Source organism: Mesoplodon bidens, assembly GCF_964165515.1.
Source record: "Mesoplodon bidens genome assembly, chromosome: 11".
NCBI classification, from domain to species: Eukaryota; Metazoa; Chordata; class Mammalia; order Artiodactyla; family Ziphiidae; genus Mesoplodon; species Mesoplodon bidens.
In genome coordinates this window covers 61,930,411-61,947,492 of record NC_138167.1, presented here as the reverse complement: position 1 = coordinate 61,947,492, position 17,082 = coordinate 61,930,411, and the positions used below count along the sequence as shown (strand labels likewise).

Sequence of the window (17,082 nt, the reverse complement as noted above, 5' to 3'; positions counted from 1 at the left end):
ATGGATGGACCTAGAGATTATCATACCAAGCAAAGTAAGTCAGAAAGAGAAAGACAAATACCACATGATATCATTTATATATAGAATCTAAAATACAACGCAAATGAACCTAAGAAACAGAAACAGACTCACAGACATAGAGAAGAGACTGTGGTTGCCAAGGGGGAGAGGGTTGGGGAGGGAAGGATTGGGAGTTTGGGATTAGCAGATGCAAACTATTATATACTGAATGGATAAACAACAAGTACAGGGAAATGCGTTCAATAGCCTTTGAAAAACCATAATGGAAAAGAATATATATATGTATAACTGAGTCACTTTACTGCACAGCAGAAATTAACACAACACTGTAAATCAACTAAACTTCAATAACATTTTTAAAAAATAAAAAATAAATCAAGAAGGAGAGGTTTTTTCCCAAATACCTGGGGTTATGGAGATACCATTAACTGAGATGGGGAGACTGCAGGGGGCAGCAGACAAGGAGGTAGAGTCAAAGATGGAGATCAGGCTTTGGGGGTTCAGGCTTTGAAATGTGACATCCAGATAGAGATGCTGTGTAAGCAACTGGATATATGGAGCTGGAGTTCAGGGGAGAGGTCCAGGCTGGAGATTAGAGTCTCATATCATCATCTCTGTGAGCCTTTTGTAAGATTTCCCACACAGATTCCTAAATTAAAACAAGTCCTTTGTGCCCCAGTTTGGGGTGCAGAAAGGAACTATAATGAAAAAACCAAGAAGGATTAAAACAGAGAGAGACCAGCTTTACAGAAGCAGCAGAGGGTTAACAGGCTGGATTATAAAGGTTGACAGGAACGTGCCAGCTGAAGAGATGCCAGAAGGAAAGTTAATGAATTGCCTTCGTTGAAAAGATGAGAATGACATTAAACCAGGATTGCCCTGGAAAACTGGTGATAGCTGGGCGTCTGGCATTTTGGCGAGTTGCTTTCCTGAGATGTGATTTATGAACAAGAGCCAGCACGTGATGTTGTCATGAAAAGCACACGCTCCAGAGAGCTTTCTCTGGGTTTTCATTTCAGTCCCACAATTTCTTTTAACCTAGAACGAGTAATTTAACTTCTCGGCACCTCCGTTCCTTCAGCTGTTAGATCAGAATCACGTGGCTGCTCATTTCCTGGGCTGTTGTGAGAACTCAGTGCTATGACTGCATGAACATTAGCTCTGATGGTGGTTACCTGTCTCCCCCACTTCTCTCTGACTCCATGAGAGCCTTAGATTCGCTCTCACTTACCTCACCAGCTCAAAGCCTAGTGTCTGGGAACAAGTATTTGTGGAGTTGAATTGAACAGAAAAGTGGCACCTTCCATAGCATTAAGGACGGGACTGTCACTACCCACTCACCTGTGTCCGTGAACATCCTCTCCTCCCCTCCTGCTCTCCTGGGTTAAGCACCCCTGTGTGCCCTGGGTCCCAGCCCCTCTCACCTTCTCAAGAACTGCATTCTATTATCCATCTCTCTTCTTTATTTTCAGCCTCTTCTTAGATCATTCCACTCTGCATGTTAATATGCTCGGGGCTCTTCTACTTTTGAAGACATTTTAAAAAATCACCCCTCCACCCCACTGCCCTCTCTGGCTACTTCCTGATCTCTGAGCTTCAGTTCTCAGCCAAACCTCTGTAAAGTAATGTACAGTGTCTCCACTCCTCATTTCTCAAACCACTGCAAAGGGCTTCTACTCAAACTTCCCTTCTCCAAAATGGCTTCCTGCAGGGTCACCAATGACCAATGATTTTGCTAGATCCAGTAGATATTGTACAATCTTCATCTTACTTAACCTTTCAGCACATTCAAGACCCCTAACCATTCCCTCTTTCTTGAAACATTAGACACCTTCCCCTAGTTTTCTTCTTATATTTCGAGTTGACTATATCCTCAGCCTCCCAGGCTGGCTCACCATCCAACTAGCGATTTTTAATACAATGGAACTCCTCAAGAACACGCCTTGCTATATACAATGGAATACTACTTAGCCATAAAAAAGAATGAAATAGGGACTTCCCTGGTGGCACAGTGGATAAGAATCTGTCTGCCAATTTAGGGGACACGGGTTCGAGCCCTGGTCCAGGAAGAGCCCACTTGCCGCGGAGCAACTAGGCCCATGCACCACAACTGCTGAGCCTGTGCTCTAGAGCCCGCCAGCCACAACTACTGAAGCCCGTGAGCCTAGAGCCCATGCTCTGCAACAAGAGAAGCCCCTGCTCGCCCCAACTAGAGAAAGCCCACGCGCAGCAACAAAGACCCAACACAGACAAAAATAAATAAAATTAAATCTTAAAAAAAAAAGAAGAAAAAGAACTAAATAATGCCATTTGCAGCAACATGGATGGACCTAGAGATTATCATACTAAGTGAAGTAAATCAGACAAAGACAAGTATCATATGATATCAGTTACATGTGGAATCTAATAAAAATGATACAAATAAACTTATTAACAAAACAGAAACCGACTCACAGATCTTGCACTCAAACTTATGGTTACCAAAGGGGAAACATGGGGGGACTTGATAAATTACGTCCCAGGGGACTGGGATTAACATATACCCACTAGTATATATAAAATAGATATAAAAAATAGATATGGGCTTCCCTGGTGGCTCAGTAGTTGAGAGTCCACCTGCCGGTGCAGGGGACACGGGTTCATGGCCCGGTCTGGGAAGATCCCACATGCTGCGGAGCGGCTGGGCCTGTGAGCCATGGCCGCTGAGACTGCGCGTCTGGAGCCTGTGCTCCGCAATGAGAGAGGTCACAACAGTGAGAGCCCCGTGTACAGCAAAAAAAAAAAAAGATATAAAAAAATCCCAGGGGACTGGGATTAACATATACCCACTAGTATATATAAAATAGATTACTAATAAGAACCTACTGTATAGCACAGGGGACTCTACTCAATACTCTGTAATGGCCTATATGGGAAAAGAATCTAAAAAAGACTGGATATATGTATATGTATAACTGATTCACTTTGCTGCACATCTGAAACTAACACAACATTGTAAGTCAACTATACTCCAATAAAATTTTTTAAAAATAAATAACAGGGCCTCCCTGGTGGCGCAGTGGTTGAGAGTCCGCCTGCCGATGCAGGGGATACGGGTTCGTGCCCCGGTCTGGGAGGATCCCATATGCCGCGGAGCGGCTGGGCCCGTGAGCCATGGCCTCTGGGCCTGCGCGTCCGGAGCCTGTGCTCCGCAACGGGAGAGGCCACAACAGTGAGAGGCCCGCGTACCGCAAAAAGAAAAAAAAAAAAATAATAAATAAATAAATAAATAAATAAATAAATAAATAAATAAATAACAAAAGCAAACAATTAGCTATAGGAAAAAAAAAGAACATGCCTTCCCACTCTAAATTCCACCCCTAGTCAATTTCATCCACTCACAGGGCTTCGATACCTCCTTCAACACTTACGATTCCCAGTTCAAACCTCTTGTTTGGCCCACGTGGACGTACCACAAGCACCTCAGACCAATATATTCAAAACCGGACTCACTGTCTCCACTCCTCCCCAGACCCAGACCCCCTCTCACATTCCCTCTCTCATAAGCAGGAAAGTGGGGGTCATCCTTGACTTTCCTGTCATGCGACGCCTATTAATTCTATGAATCCTCGCATGTGGCCAATTCTCATCCTCAGGCTCACCCTCTTCCCTCCGTCGTCCTTGCTGGGAGAATGGAGCACTGACCACACGGCTCCACTGTGACAGGAGAGCTGGGGGCCCCAGTCCAGGTCTCCCTTGGACTCTGCCCTCTGTGCCTCTTACCTCTGCTGATTCTACTCTGTGTCCTTTTGTGGTAATAAACTGTGACCATGCGTATAAGAGCTTTTCTGAGTTGGCAAATCCTTCTAGAGAATTTTGAACCTGAAAGTTGTCTTGGGGACCTCCTGCACATCAACAAATAATCAAATGCTAACAACCATTATAGTCTTAGATGCGAAAGAAATGAAAACGGGAGAAGCATTTTGTTTCTTGTAAGACTAGATGCGTATCCCAAAACCCAGACTGTGCTGACAGTTGTGTTTGGGGTGGGGCGGGGGTGGTGGTGGTAGAAGGAGTAGTTGGTGACTAGAAGCTATTAGGAAGTGACTTTCACATGTTGAAGATGACAACTTTGGAGCTGAAGGCACCTTGCGGAAAGCATCCAGTTCAAGGTCCGTCTCTTGGCAGAAAAGGTGATGGAAGGAAGCCCAGGGACATAAAATGAGTTGACCCAGGACACAAAGCTGGTTCAAATAAATCCAGTGCTCATCGATCATTAGGTGCCAGGCACTCGGCCAGATGCTGAGGAAATTGATTCCCTGGGTTCAAGTAACGCATGCAAGAGGCTTGGGTGGGGCAAGGAGTACAGGACACCTAAGTCATGTTTGGCCGCTCCAGCAGAAGCTGAATGAGAGCTGTCCGCACGCACAGTGGTCCTCGGGCCTTTGCTGCTGCCAGCCTGCCACATCCAGGCACTGTGCAAAGCAGAAGAGGAGGGAGCCCTACTCCCCAGTGTGTGCTAGGGGTACAGCGGGGATAGTGGGGGGAGGCAGGGAGGCGACTTCAGGAGAGACATTCGCAGTGACCGGGAAGCTGCCCCTGGGGCCCTGGCCTCCCCTAGCCCAGTTCTCCTAAATTTGCACATTTTGGAGAAGATGGCTTGGTTATTACTGTAGCAGAGAAAACTACTATATCGATACAAGGTGAGTGTGCTTAAGCTTAAGGGCCTCATCACCTGAATGAAGAGGACAGTGACTTTTTTTTTTAAGATTTTTTTGATGTGGATCATTTTTAAAGTCTTTACTGAATTTGTTACAATATTGCTTCTGTTTTATGTTTTGGTTTTTTGGCCCTGAGCCATGTGGGATCTTAGCTCCCCGACCAGGGATCAAACCTGCACCCCCTGTGTTGGAAGGCGAAGCCTTACCCACTAGACCACCAGGGAAGACCCGACAGTGACTTCTAAAGAGATGAGAGAACCACTGAGGCCGTGAACCAGGCAAAAACCAACCGCATTTAAAACCCAAGGGTGCTGGGAGCTCCATCAGTCAGGGATCACGCTCGCTGGTGCCGTCCACCTGCGGTAGGGCGCGTGCGCATTTCTTGCAGGTAGAATCAGGTGACGGAGGAGTGCAGGTCGGGTCCGCCCTCCACACACACAGGTACCCAAGGTGGTTTACAAGCAGGTTGCTGGCTCACTTTGCTTTTGGCTCTGGCTCACAGGGTAGGTAATTAGCAAGACTGTGACTGGAGTCCCGTGAACGGGGACCTGGGGCAGAGGACAAGGCTTCTGAACGAGCAGAAATCGCTGCCCTTTCCCCTGGAGTCTAGGGTCTTCCCCAGAGCTCTGGGGGGTGGCGGGACGAGGTGGCGCTGGGAGGAGAAGGGACAGCACCTGCGGGCACCCGGCCAGTGGGGTCCTCCTCCAGGGCTCCTCCTTTCAAGGCCTCTGTAGATTGTCCTGGGGGTGCAGGGACAAAGCTCCACAGGCTGTGGGGTTTGCACAATGGACACTTATTCTCTCACAGTCTGGAGGCCAGAATCCGAGATCAAGGTGTGCACAGGGCAGGTTCCTGCTGCGGGCTCCGAGGGAGACAGTTCCAGGCCTCTCCCCTGGTTTCTGGGGGTTTGCTGGCCATCTGGGGTGTTCACTGGCTTGAAGACTTATCACCCCGATCTCTGCTCCATCTTCATGTGGCCTTCCTTCTCGTTGTGTACCTGTGTCCAAATTTCCCCTCTTTATATGGACGCCAGTCGTGCTGGATTAGGGGCTCACCCTCCTCCAGTGTGACTGCATCTTAACTAATTACATCTGCGGCAGCCCTATTCCCAAATAAGGTCACATTCAGAGTTCCTGGGGGTTAGGACGTCAACGTGAGCTTTGAGGAGACATGATCCAAAGTTCCCTGTTAGGAGCCTTTATGTCCCCCACCCGCCCACTCAGACCTCCCCTCCCTGGTGCAGAGGGGTGGACTTCTGCTCTTCCCCCAGGAGGGGTACTGAATGCTGCCCGTCACTCACTGCTCCCTTCTCTCATTGGCAGGACCAGCAACGAGAGGACAGAGGACACTGGGCCTCATCTACCAGATGACATTAACTCCTCCTCCCTCAGACCGCCGCTCTCCCTGCGCCGAACACATCAGACCAGGCTGTTCTGGGTGCTGCCCCTCTGCCTGTGATGGGGGTGTCAGGGTTCTGGTGGGAGGCGGGTCCACCAGCTCCAGTCCAGCGGCACCTGGAACTCTGCTCTTCCCAGGCTATTGGGCACTTGCGTGGCCCATTAATAAAGCTGATCCGTACCTTGGTTTTCAGTGGCTCCTTGCGAACCTGTTTCTCAGTTGGTTAGAATCTGACACATTTATTACTCAGTATATATTTAATGAATGGATTAAGCCTTGCTTTGAATACAAATGAGTGTCTGTGCATGCATAAGATTGCAGGGAAGTGGGCAGAAGAGAAAAGGGAGGCAGGAAGTGGGGGAAGGAGAAGAGAGGGAACGCTAAGTATTTACCCCACACCTGGAATCCCCAGGAACCTGCGGGGCCTTAGAAATCACCTGCCTTATGGCTTTAGACACCAAGACTTTAAACTGTGATCGTTAACACCCTCATCATGGCAGACCTCCCCAGCCTTAGGAGCTTCAGAGGTCTCACTCAAAATTGACCACGGCTTTCCCAAACTAGCTTTCATTTCCTCAGCCTTGAGGGTCAGAATCGCCCAGCACCTCCCATCTTTTCCTCCCTCCCGTCAAGGTTAGCAATGCTGTCATAAACCAAGGACTGCTGTCTTTTCACGCCTTCTCTTTCGTAGTGAACTAAATCTACCCCGTCACACACACACATCTCTCAGAATCGGAAGAAGAAAATAATCCTAAATAATCACTCCTAAAAGGAAACTTTCTTTAGAAATAACATTGCTTTTAGAGGGAGCCTCAGATACCTTCTGAGAGAGTGGGATATAAAGTAACTCAGGCAAAACTTTTTAAGAATGGATTCTCCCAAATTTATCTGAGGAAAGAAACGAGTATTTGTGAACAGTGTACAAAACGCCCAGAAATATGCTGGAGCCCTTTGTCTCAATGGTATGTGATCTCCCCAGCAACTCTTGGAAGCAGACAGTGGTGCCCCATCTAAGAGCTGGATAAAATAATAAAAAGGGACTTGGGGAGATTAAGTGACTTCACTGTTAAGTGATAAAAGTTGGAATTTGGGCTTAGCTGTGCCTCATGTTTTCAAGTGCGTTGGGCTTTTCCCACTCTAGGAAAATTTCCTCAGCCCCAATTTCCAGGCAGACTCTGGTTCATAAATGTGTGTCACAGAAAGTCCTGGCCAAGGCCACGAAAAGAAAAGCAGGGGTGTCATTATATCAGCTCCACCTTCTCTGCCCAAGGCTTCACAAAGAAGATGGTTTAATATGAGCTTAACGCTTTCGTTGAGAGTTATCCTACAGGAATGCAGGAAAGGCAAGGGCTGTCCATCCTTCACGTATCTGGTATAGAATGGTCCTCAGTGTCTCCTGCCCCCTCCAACGTAACATCTTCACTGAGAGAAAATTAAGGCCAAATGATTCAGGCCCAACATGAGTTTAGTGTCAAAGGAAGAGGACTTCGTTATATGAGACTCACGCTGACACCGTACTCATAATAACGGGACAGAGTCCAGGCTGCAGAAACAGAGAGACTCTAACATAAAGGACAGTGTCTTAAAGCAAAGCTGATTGCCTTACCACATAACAGTCCCAAGGTCCAGATGGTGAGCCAGGCCCTTTCCAGCTTGTTGCTGTGCTGGCTGCGGGCACCGTCTTCCTCCCGAGGTCCAAGCTGGGTGGTGAGCACGTCCACGTTCCAGCTTGCAAGGAGGGAAAAGAGCTCCATTCCGGGCTGGGGTTCGTTGTCTATGTGGGAGATGACCGAGAAGTTGCACCATCATCTCCGCGTGCATCCCTGCATTTGGGCGCAAGGCCACACCAGCAAGAAAGGAGACGGGCAGGGCCATCTCTCGCTGAGCCTCACGGCAGTCCGTTCCTGCAGAAGACGGGGGAGCAGATTGTGGTGGCCAGCTAGCAAACTCCGCCGTGGTAACAATCACAGCCCGCAGCTCTGCTCGGCTTCACAGTTGTTAGTGCTTTCATACCCACCACTTCATGTAATCGAGCAATGAACCTCTGAGTAGGTAACATGTACCTCATGTTATGCATGAGAAGATGGGGCCAAAGGGTTAAGGGACTGGGGTCAGGTCTAACCGTAGAGTTTTGTTTTGTTTTGTTTTTTCCCCGTACGCGGGCCTCTCACTGCTGTGGCCTCTCCCGTTGCGGAGCACAGGCTCCGGACACGCAGGCCCAGCGGCCATGGCTCACGGGCCCAGCCGCTCCACGGCATGTGGGATCTTCCCGGACCAGGGCACGAACCCGTGTCCCCTGCATCGGCAGGCGGACTCTCAACCACTGCGCCACAAGGGAAGCCCTAACCGCAGTTTTAAAAGCACGATGAGAATGGACCCGTATGGTAGAGTCGAAAAGCAAAGCCTGTTCAGTTTGTTTTAGCCACATTTATTCAGCAATTAATAAGAACCACAGAACTGAGAAACAGGAAGAGAGGGTGGATCCGTGGCCTCAAAGGCTTCATGGCAGCTGGGAGAGTGAAACAGTATTCTCAGTACCGTGTGGTCATGAGGACTGCAGGACAGAAAGACGGACAGTGACATCCAAGGACAGAGAGGATCATTAGGAGTTAGCGAAGACATTGGTGATTTCTGGAGAGTAACAAAAACTAAATGATTTTCCTACCATGAGTGGGAAAAACAGTAACTCTAAAAGTCTCCAGTAGAAAATGGAGAAGGGTGTTCACTGAGGAAAACTAAGGTAGTCAGAAAGAATTATGACTCTCTTATGCCCTGGCCTTATATTCTCCCATCCTACCTTTTATTCCAGCCAGTGCTGGTGTATCCTGCATGTGTACCCTGATGCAGATGTACCCTGATGCGGTTGTACCCCGATGCAGGTGTACCCTGACGCAGGTGTACCTTGATGTGTGTGTACCCTGATGCAGTTGTACCCTGATGCAGATGTACCCTGATGCGGTTGTACCCCGATGCAGGTGTACCCTGACGCAGGTGTACCTTGATGTGTGTGTACCCTGATGCAGTTTTACCCTGACACAGGTGTACCCTGATGAAGGTGTATCCTGATGCTCCTGGCCACACTTCTGACCCAGCCATCTCTGGCGTTCTGCCCCAGGGTTGCCCTGACACTACAGTGCAGGACACCTGCAGGAATCTGCCCCAAATTCATGCATCCACAGGCAAGAAAGCCTTGGCCATGGGGCACAGCACCAGCAGACAACTGCTCCCTCTCTGTCCCAGGTAGCACCGTCTGAGGCACATTCTACACACTGCTAGGTGGTACCAGAGGACCAAGCCTGTGATGGTTAATTTTATATGTCAATTTGGAGAGTTTTTTGGATGAGATCAACATTAAAATGGTGAACGTTGGGTAAAGCAGAGTGCCCTCCATAGTATGGGTGGGCCTCATCCAATCAGTTGAAGCCTTGAATGGAACAGAGACTGAACTCCCTGAAGCAGAAGTTCTCCAGCAGGACACCTTCAGACTTTGTCTGTGCCATCAGCTCTCCAGGGTCTCGAGCCTGCTGGCCAACACTGCAGATTTTGGACTTCCCAGTCTCCATAATTGCAAAAGCCAATTCCTTATAGTAAATCTCTTGGTTCTACTTCTCTGGAGAACCCTGGTTAAGACAGAGCCCCAGAACCAGCTTGAGAATGCACTCTTTATTGGTTTTCCTTTTTCCCTGTTATACTCCCCCAGTCTCTGGAATCACTCACTTTCCCAAATCAATTAGGTATGTGCATGCCCCTGTCCAGGCTTGCTTTCAGGGGGCTCCTCAGCCAGTATACAATGTTTGCATATGTATTCCTGAGGGTAATCAGTATACAAGCACATTTATAGCTCAAAGAGAGCCTTACGTGTTTGCTATTTCCCAGCATCACAAGACCTAGAACCCTGGCTGGGATGCTGAAGTATGTTGGAACAAATGCTGCCAGTGCTTCCCACCTCCCCAAGGAGACTGTGCTGCCTCCACCAAAGCACAATATCTTTCTGTACGCCCCATGTTGCTTAGCATTTGAGAAGTTTTCAAAAGATGCTTGCTGCACTGGACTGAATATTGTATTTTAAAATTTGCCTATGTGTTGTCATGATGTAGATACACTGTGGACCTGTTACTGTTCACGTTATATTATTTGATGAATCCAAATACAAAGGATTTGGCTGAGAACTTCAGCTCTAGTGTCACGTGGGCATGGATTCAAGTCTCCGTTCCTCCACTAACTGGCTGTGGCACAGCATAATCTCTCTGTAAAGAAATACACGTAAATTTTTCTGCTGAGAGAAATAAGTGTCCACCTATAATTACCTTCCCAGCTAAATGTCAATATAACAATGAGGAAGAGAAGAGGTTTGTTTTTTTCTGAAGAGCCTAAAAGAATACCACTATCAAGATTTTCACTGAAAGAAATACTATGGGATTTATTTCAGAAAGAAAAGGTTTGAAAAAGAGATATAAGAAAAAATGGTAGCAAAGTAATTGGTAACTAACTACGTGGCAACTCTAAATCAGCACCGACTGTTTAAAAACAACAGCAATAGTAAATAATTTGAAGAATATAAAAATGAGCTGGGGCTTCCCTGGTGGTGCAGTGGTTGAGAGTCCGCCTGCCGATGCAGGGGACACAGGTTTGTGCCCCGGTCTGGGAAGATCCCACATGCCGCGGAGCGGCTGGGCCCGTGAGCCATGGCTACTGAGGCTGCGCATCTGGAGCCTGTGCTCCGCAATGGGAGAGGCCACAACAGTGAGAGGCCCGCGTACCGCAAAAAAAAAAAAAAAGAGCTATAAGTAAAATGATGGACAATAATGATATATAAGACAGGAGTGGGTATGTATTTGGATTAAAGCATTTAAAAGTCTTGGATTTGGACTTCCCTGGTGGCGCAGTGGTTAGGAATTCACCTGCCAATGCAGGGGACATGGGTTCGATCCCTGGTCCGGGAAGATCCCACATGCTGCTGAGCAACTAAGCCCATGCACCACAACTACTGAGTCTGCGCTCTACAGCCCATGAGCCACAACTACTGAGCCCGTGTGCTGCAACTACTGAAGCCTGCATGCCTAGAGCCCGTGCTGTGCAAGAAGAGAAGCCACTGCAGTGAGAAGCCTGCACACCACAACGCAGAGTAGTCCCTGCTTGCCGCAACTACAGAAAGCCCACGTGCAGCAATGAAGACCCAACACAGCCAAAAATAAATAAATAAAATAAATAAATTTTTTTAAAAAGAGACACCAGAGAGAGATCTCTTTCCTTCTTTCTCTTGCTCTCTTTCCTTCCGCAGCACACCACACACCAAGGAAATGCCATGTGAGGACTTAGTGAGAAGGCGGCCATCTACAAGCCTCAAGAGACTTCTCAACTGGAACCCTGCTAGGGCTTGATCTGGGATTTCCAACCTCCAGAATTGTGAGAAAATAAATGTCTGTAATTTAAGCCACCCAGCTCATTTTGTTACAGCAGCCTGAGCAAACTAATACACCACATTTGGCTCTAGAGAGATGATGATGAATCAGACAAAGCCCTATATGCTTTAGGAGCACACTGTCTACCAAGAAGAGACATCTCATGAAAATACATGATGAGTGCTTCCACCTTGGCCTGGGAGATATGAAAGGCTCCACAGAGCACACATTTGAACCAGGTTTTCAAAGAGGCCCGACCAGGAGAAGAAACAGCAATCCAGGCAGAGAGAACCCCCAGCAAGGTCCGAGAGACTTTAAAAGGCAGATGTATTTGGTGAACACTGAGAGGTTAGCGGGTATAGAGGGCATGACAGGGAACACTGAAAGAGGCTGAAAAGATAGACTGGGGCAAGATGTGAAGGTCCCCGAGTGCCAAAACCAAAGACTTTAAATTTCAATATAAGAAAATATTTATGGGGGCTTCCCTGGTGGCGCAGTGGTTGAGAGTCCGCCTGCCGATGCAGGGGACGCAGGTTCGTGCCCCGGTCCGGGAGGATTCCACATGCCGCGGAGCAGCTGGGCCCATGAGCCATGGCCGCTGAGCCTGCGTGTCTGGAGCCTGTGCTCCGCAAGGGGAGAGGCCTCAGCAGTGAGAGGCCCGCGTACTACAAAAAATAATAATAATAATAATAACAGCTCTAGAAAATGTAGCCATTAGTTTTCCTTTTGCATTGAAGCCTGAAATATGAAAATACAAGTCAATGGACTGCAACTTCCAGGACAAAATAAGTCAGGCATTGCGCAAAGTCTCAGGAGAATCCAGTTGAATCCTAGTTTAACATTAATTTTTATTTTTGAAGCTAACTGTGTTGACATTGAGAAAAATGTAGTCTAGAACCTATGAAAAGGCACAGGGATTCTCTGACCCATAAGTAACGTTTCAAAGAGCCTACTGGAAATCGTAAGTCTAACTGATCATAAAACTGCTCCAGCCATAACATCACAGTTCTTTGCTTTTAGCTGGAATAACAAGAACCCGGTGAGATTATATTAGTTATGGTAAGGAGGGAAAAACCTCCGCATGTCGGTTACATTTCTGATTAGTAAAGGGAAACTGAATTATCATTTCACAAATACAATCTTTGATAGTAAACAAAATCTTTTAGAACAAGAATCCTATTCGAAAAAAATAATTAAAATCCTTTCAGTGTTTGAGGAGGGAAAACCTCCAAGAAACTTAAAAACAGGGGCTATTGTCTTAATAATAATGATCCATTTATACTGAGCCCTTACTGTGTGCCTTACATCAATGTTCTCCTTTAACGCTCACAACTCCATGAAGGCACTATTACCTTCAGCTCACAGATGAGGAAACTGAGCTCAGAGTTCAATAGCTTGTCTGAGGACACCCAACTGGTATGAGCCATGTTTAAGAATCAAACTCAGGGCTTCCATGGTGGCAGCAGTGGTTAAGAATCCGCCTGCCAATGCAGGGGACACAGGTTCGAGCCCTGGCCTGGAAAGATCCCACATGCCGCGGAGCAACTAAGCCCGTGTGCCATGACTACTGAGCCTGTGCTCTAGAGCCCGCGAGCCACAACTACTATAGCTCACGTGCCACGCTACTGAAGCCCGCGCGCCTAGAGCCCGTGCTCCGCAACAAGAGAAGCCACCACAATGAGAAGGCCGTGCACCACAACGAAGAGTAGCCCCCGCTCACTGCAGCTAGAGAAAACCCGTGCACAGCAACGAAGACCCAACACAGCCATAAATAAGTAAATAAATTAATTGATTAAAAAAAAAGAATCAAACTCAGGAAAATTAACTCCAAAGCTTGTTCTTAATCACCATATTTCCTATTTTATGCATCTCCCTTCCCTCACTCGGTTGGATAACCTTTGCCTGCCCAACAACTAAAGGAGGCGGACTTTCCACTAGGTTCAAACTCGAGCAAGAGTCTGGGAGGAAAACAAGACTCTTGGTGCCTGTTATACACACATCACCCACCAGACTTCTGGCTCTTAGACCAGGTCTGGGGGAATGCGAATCTTCCAAGAACTCTGTGAATTCCTGTGGCACAACTATTTAAGAATTCCATGCTCTGTGATCTGGTAACGCTAACCCCAAATTCTTCATTCTGCTGCCTTTAGTACTTACCTTCTCTTGACTGTGGAGGTCGTTTTATCAGTATTCAACACCAAACTCATGAAGAACTGAAGAACAGGAAGAGAAAAGCAGTATACGATATCCTTTAAGGCAGTGCATGCTCTCTGCCCATCTGTCCTAACCTTTTTCTCCTATTCTTTAGGTAAAACCTACTCTAGGACAGGGCACAGGTATTGGTCAACAAATGACCCAAAATAAAGAGAAAAGTGCAATTGCATTTCTGGATTCAAAGAGGTCACTTCAAACACAAAAGAGGTACAAATTTCTATTAGTTGGGGTCTTCAGCAGGACCACTCCACGACAGCAGTCCCACTGCTGGGCTGATGATAGAAAAACACTTCCTTTTTCAATTCCTTAATATTAGGAGCACAGTGTGGTCCTACAGGCTTCCTGTTGTTGGATGTTTTCTGTTAAGTCCAAACAGAGAATTATTCCAATCTCAAGGTTCTCTATCTAAAACAAAGGCCAGGACACAGCTGGAATTCAACAAATGTTATCTTCGAATTTTCTTCATTAGGGTAAACTAGGCTTGAATTATCTGAGACATTTATGACTTGATCACAGTGGCAAAGCTGACACAATGGTGGTTCCCGTCATGGAACTCAAGCAGGAGAAAGGAATGCAAGATTACATTGCCATGAACTCATTCTGAATTAGGTTAAGAAGGTAAACTGATGTGTCTGGTTACTTATTTACTTAACAAAAAGATGAAAGTGACCTAACCTGGCAACCATAAAAATCCTCAGAGGTCAAGCAAATTCAAAGAGATTTTTGAAAGGTAGATTTCAGAAAAAACTAGCTAATGCTTTTGGAGGACTATTTCATAAAATGAGTGACAAATGGAAGCCAAATTCAGTGGAGGTAGGGGTTGCATACAGACTGCCTTCATTCTCCTGAGTTATAGCCTGTATAAAGCTGTCATTTTAGTAAAGCACTAAAATCCACCACAGTTTTGTGTAAGTCAGCTCAAGTGCTATTGTGCTATTATATGCATAAATCTTTATTTGCATTAGAAAGGCATGAATTACCTCATACTACAATATGTAATTAAGAAATAAATGTACCAGCTCAGCCTTACAAGATAAATGGATTACTGCAAGAATAAAAGTTATGATTTTAACTAGCCACATTTCAATGTTGACTATAAGAAAGCCTAGCACTACCTAAGCTGGGTCCTTTATATAGTAAGGACCAGATATTATACAGCAAGTTGTCTAGTAATCACAGTTGCCTGTGAAAAACAAAAATTACCATTCAGTTTCTAAGGCACTAGAAAGTTTGGAATGAATGAGCTTCACAGAGACAGAACCAAACATGATGATTCACAAACTACTACTCAGAAGGGAACCCAGAAATGTCTGGGATAATGTCTCTCTCAGTGAAGAAAAATAAAAAGGGTTCATTCATTTGTTAACTAGTTGAATGCATAGTATGTACTAAGGATGGTTAGGCAGGAGGTGAGGCTGGGGGTTGGGAGGTGGAATATGGAGAAATGTGGCTAGTGAGGTTTAAGTGGTAAGTACTTAGAACAGCCAGTGTGACATGTGGGAAAGCTGACCTGGGACAGCTGGAAGAGATGAGGGGCCACTTGTAACATCTGTGGAGTGTCCAGCAGTAGGCATTCTTTGATTGTTGAAATGAACGATGGGCTGGAAGTGAGACCTGGGTTCTGGCCTTAGCTCTGCCACTAACCAACTGCATAGCTTTGCCAAGTCATGTATCATCCTGAAGGGTATTATGTCTCTTTTTGTAGAAAAAAAAAAAAACACTTAAGAGCATGCCTCTGGAGATCTCTCTTTCTGTAATACGCTGTCAGTCAACATTCTCCGTACAGTTCGCATTCCATCCAGTTTACAAGGACGGTGTGAAAGATACACAACAATACAGTTCCCTGGCTGGGTATTTATCACGTACATCCTCAGAAAAAGAACAAACACCTGGCAACAACTGTTTTGAAGGTCTCATCCTAGGAGAAGTAAACATAATAGGGGTCACCTTTGTTCTTCTTTAAACCCTTATGATGTGTAATCTAGTACCTAGACAAGTAGTCTTTAACATGCTAGTCAGTCCATGGATAGGCTTTTAGGGAGGACTCACAAACACCCTGAAATTATATGCAAACTGGTTTCCTACATGAATGTATGCACAAAATTTCTTTGCATTTTCAAGTAATCCATAAACCCTTCCCCCCAAAATGGTTAATAACCACTGCTCTAAGAATGTTTCTTTTATTTATTCATTTATTTATTTTTATTTTGGGCCGTGTTGGGTCTTTGTTGCTGTGCGCAGGCTTTCTCTAGTTGCGGCAAGCGGAGCACGGGCTCTAGGCGCGCGGGTTTCAGTAGTTGTGGCGCGTGGGCTCAGGAGTTGCGGCTCACGGGCTCTAGAGCGCAGGCTCAGTAGTTGTGGCGCACGGGCTTAGCTGCTCCGCGCACGTGGGGTCTTCCCCGACTAGGGCTCGACCCCATGTCCCCTGCAGTGGCAGGCGGATTCTTAACCACTGTGCCACCAGTAAAGTTCCAGAATGTTCCTTTTCTGAGGCAACTTTCCTGCTGAGTTAATAATGGGTCAAATTCCCATAGTGTCCTATTAACCGTTAGGCAAGGAGAGTTAAAGTTGAACCGCTTTGTACAGCTTAATCTACTACTGTACGTGGTATCTGAGATGCTATACTGTAGTACTCAAATAAAAGCATACGAACACAAATCCTGACACTGGACATATGTATTAGTCCCACAGTTTAAAAATGTGTTTGCAAACTTCATCTTCGTTGATCCCGACTAGGTGTGCAAATGGCAAGTTACTTGGCCTCTAGGGGACCCACCACGGAAAGCAAATACAAGGTGGCCGTGGAACGGCGGACGGGTCCGGTTTTCTCATCCACGCCCGCGACCGTCCCTCCCGGTTCCGCAATCCCAGGCCTTCCGAGCATCCGCAGCCGGCGCATCGCGGGCCCCCGGCGCCAAGGTCCCGACGTGACGCTACCCGAATTCACTCACGTCTCTGGGAGTCACGGCCTATCTCTCCTCAGCCCTCCAGCATCATACACGGACACCACGAGCCCCGGCCACGTTCCCTGACTGATCCCACTCTCCCCGGCGCCTCGCGACTCCCAGGCGCGCCCACCACCAGCAGCGACCGGCGCGCGGACGTCTCAAACGCTTACGGCCGCCGGCACGTGACCAACGCCCGCTAACCCCTGGCCGCCAGCACCGGTTGCCCTAGATGCCGGCGCGTGCAGTGCGCGCATGCGCGTGCGCATGCGTAAGACGGGAGCGCTCCGGCGACCGTTTCAAAGCAGTTGGGCGCATGCGCCGCGTGACGCCCCTCTGCCGCCGTAGGAGGAGCTGCAAAACCAAGGCTCCGGCGCGCTTGCGTAGTAGCTGGACGCGGGC

General features: G+C 47.2%; 1 long non-coding RNA gene across 1 annotated transcript in view; it reads right to left on the bottom strand.

Annotated features, from left to right (window-relative positions):
• The window catches only part of LOC308625404, a 44,589-nt gene extending 27,700 nt beyond the window's left edge, over nucleotides 1-16,889 (bottom strand). Inside the window, exons 1-2 of the long non-coding RNA XR_014017093.1 lie at nucleotides 16,673-16,889; nucleotides 7,726-8,023 (exon numbers count right to left, since the gene is read on the bottom strand). This is a non-coding gene — a long non-coding RNA (uncharacterized lncRNA). The remainder of the gene's footprint in view (nucleotides 1-7,725; nucleotides 8,024-16,672) is intronic.
• Between the last annotated feature and the right edge of the window lie 193 nt (nucleotides 16,890-17,082).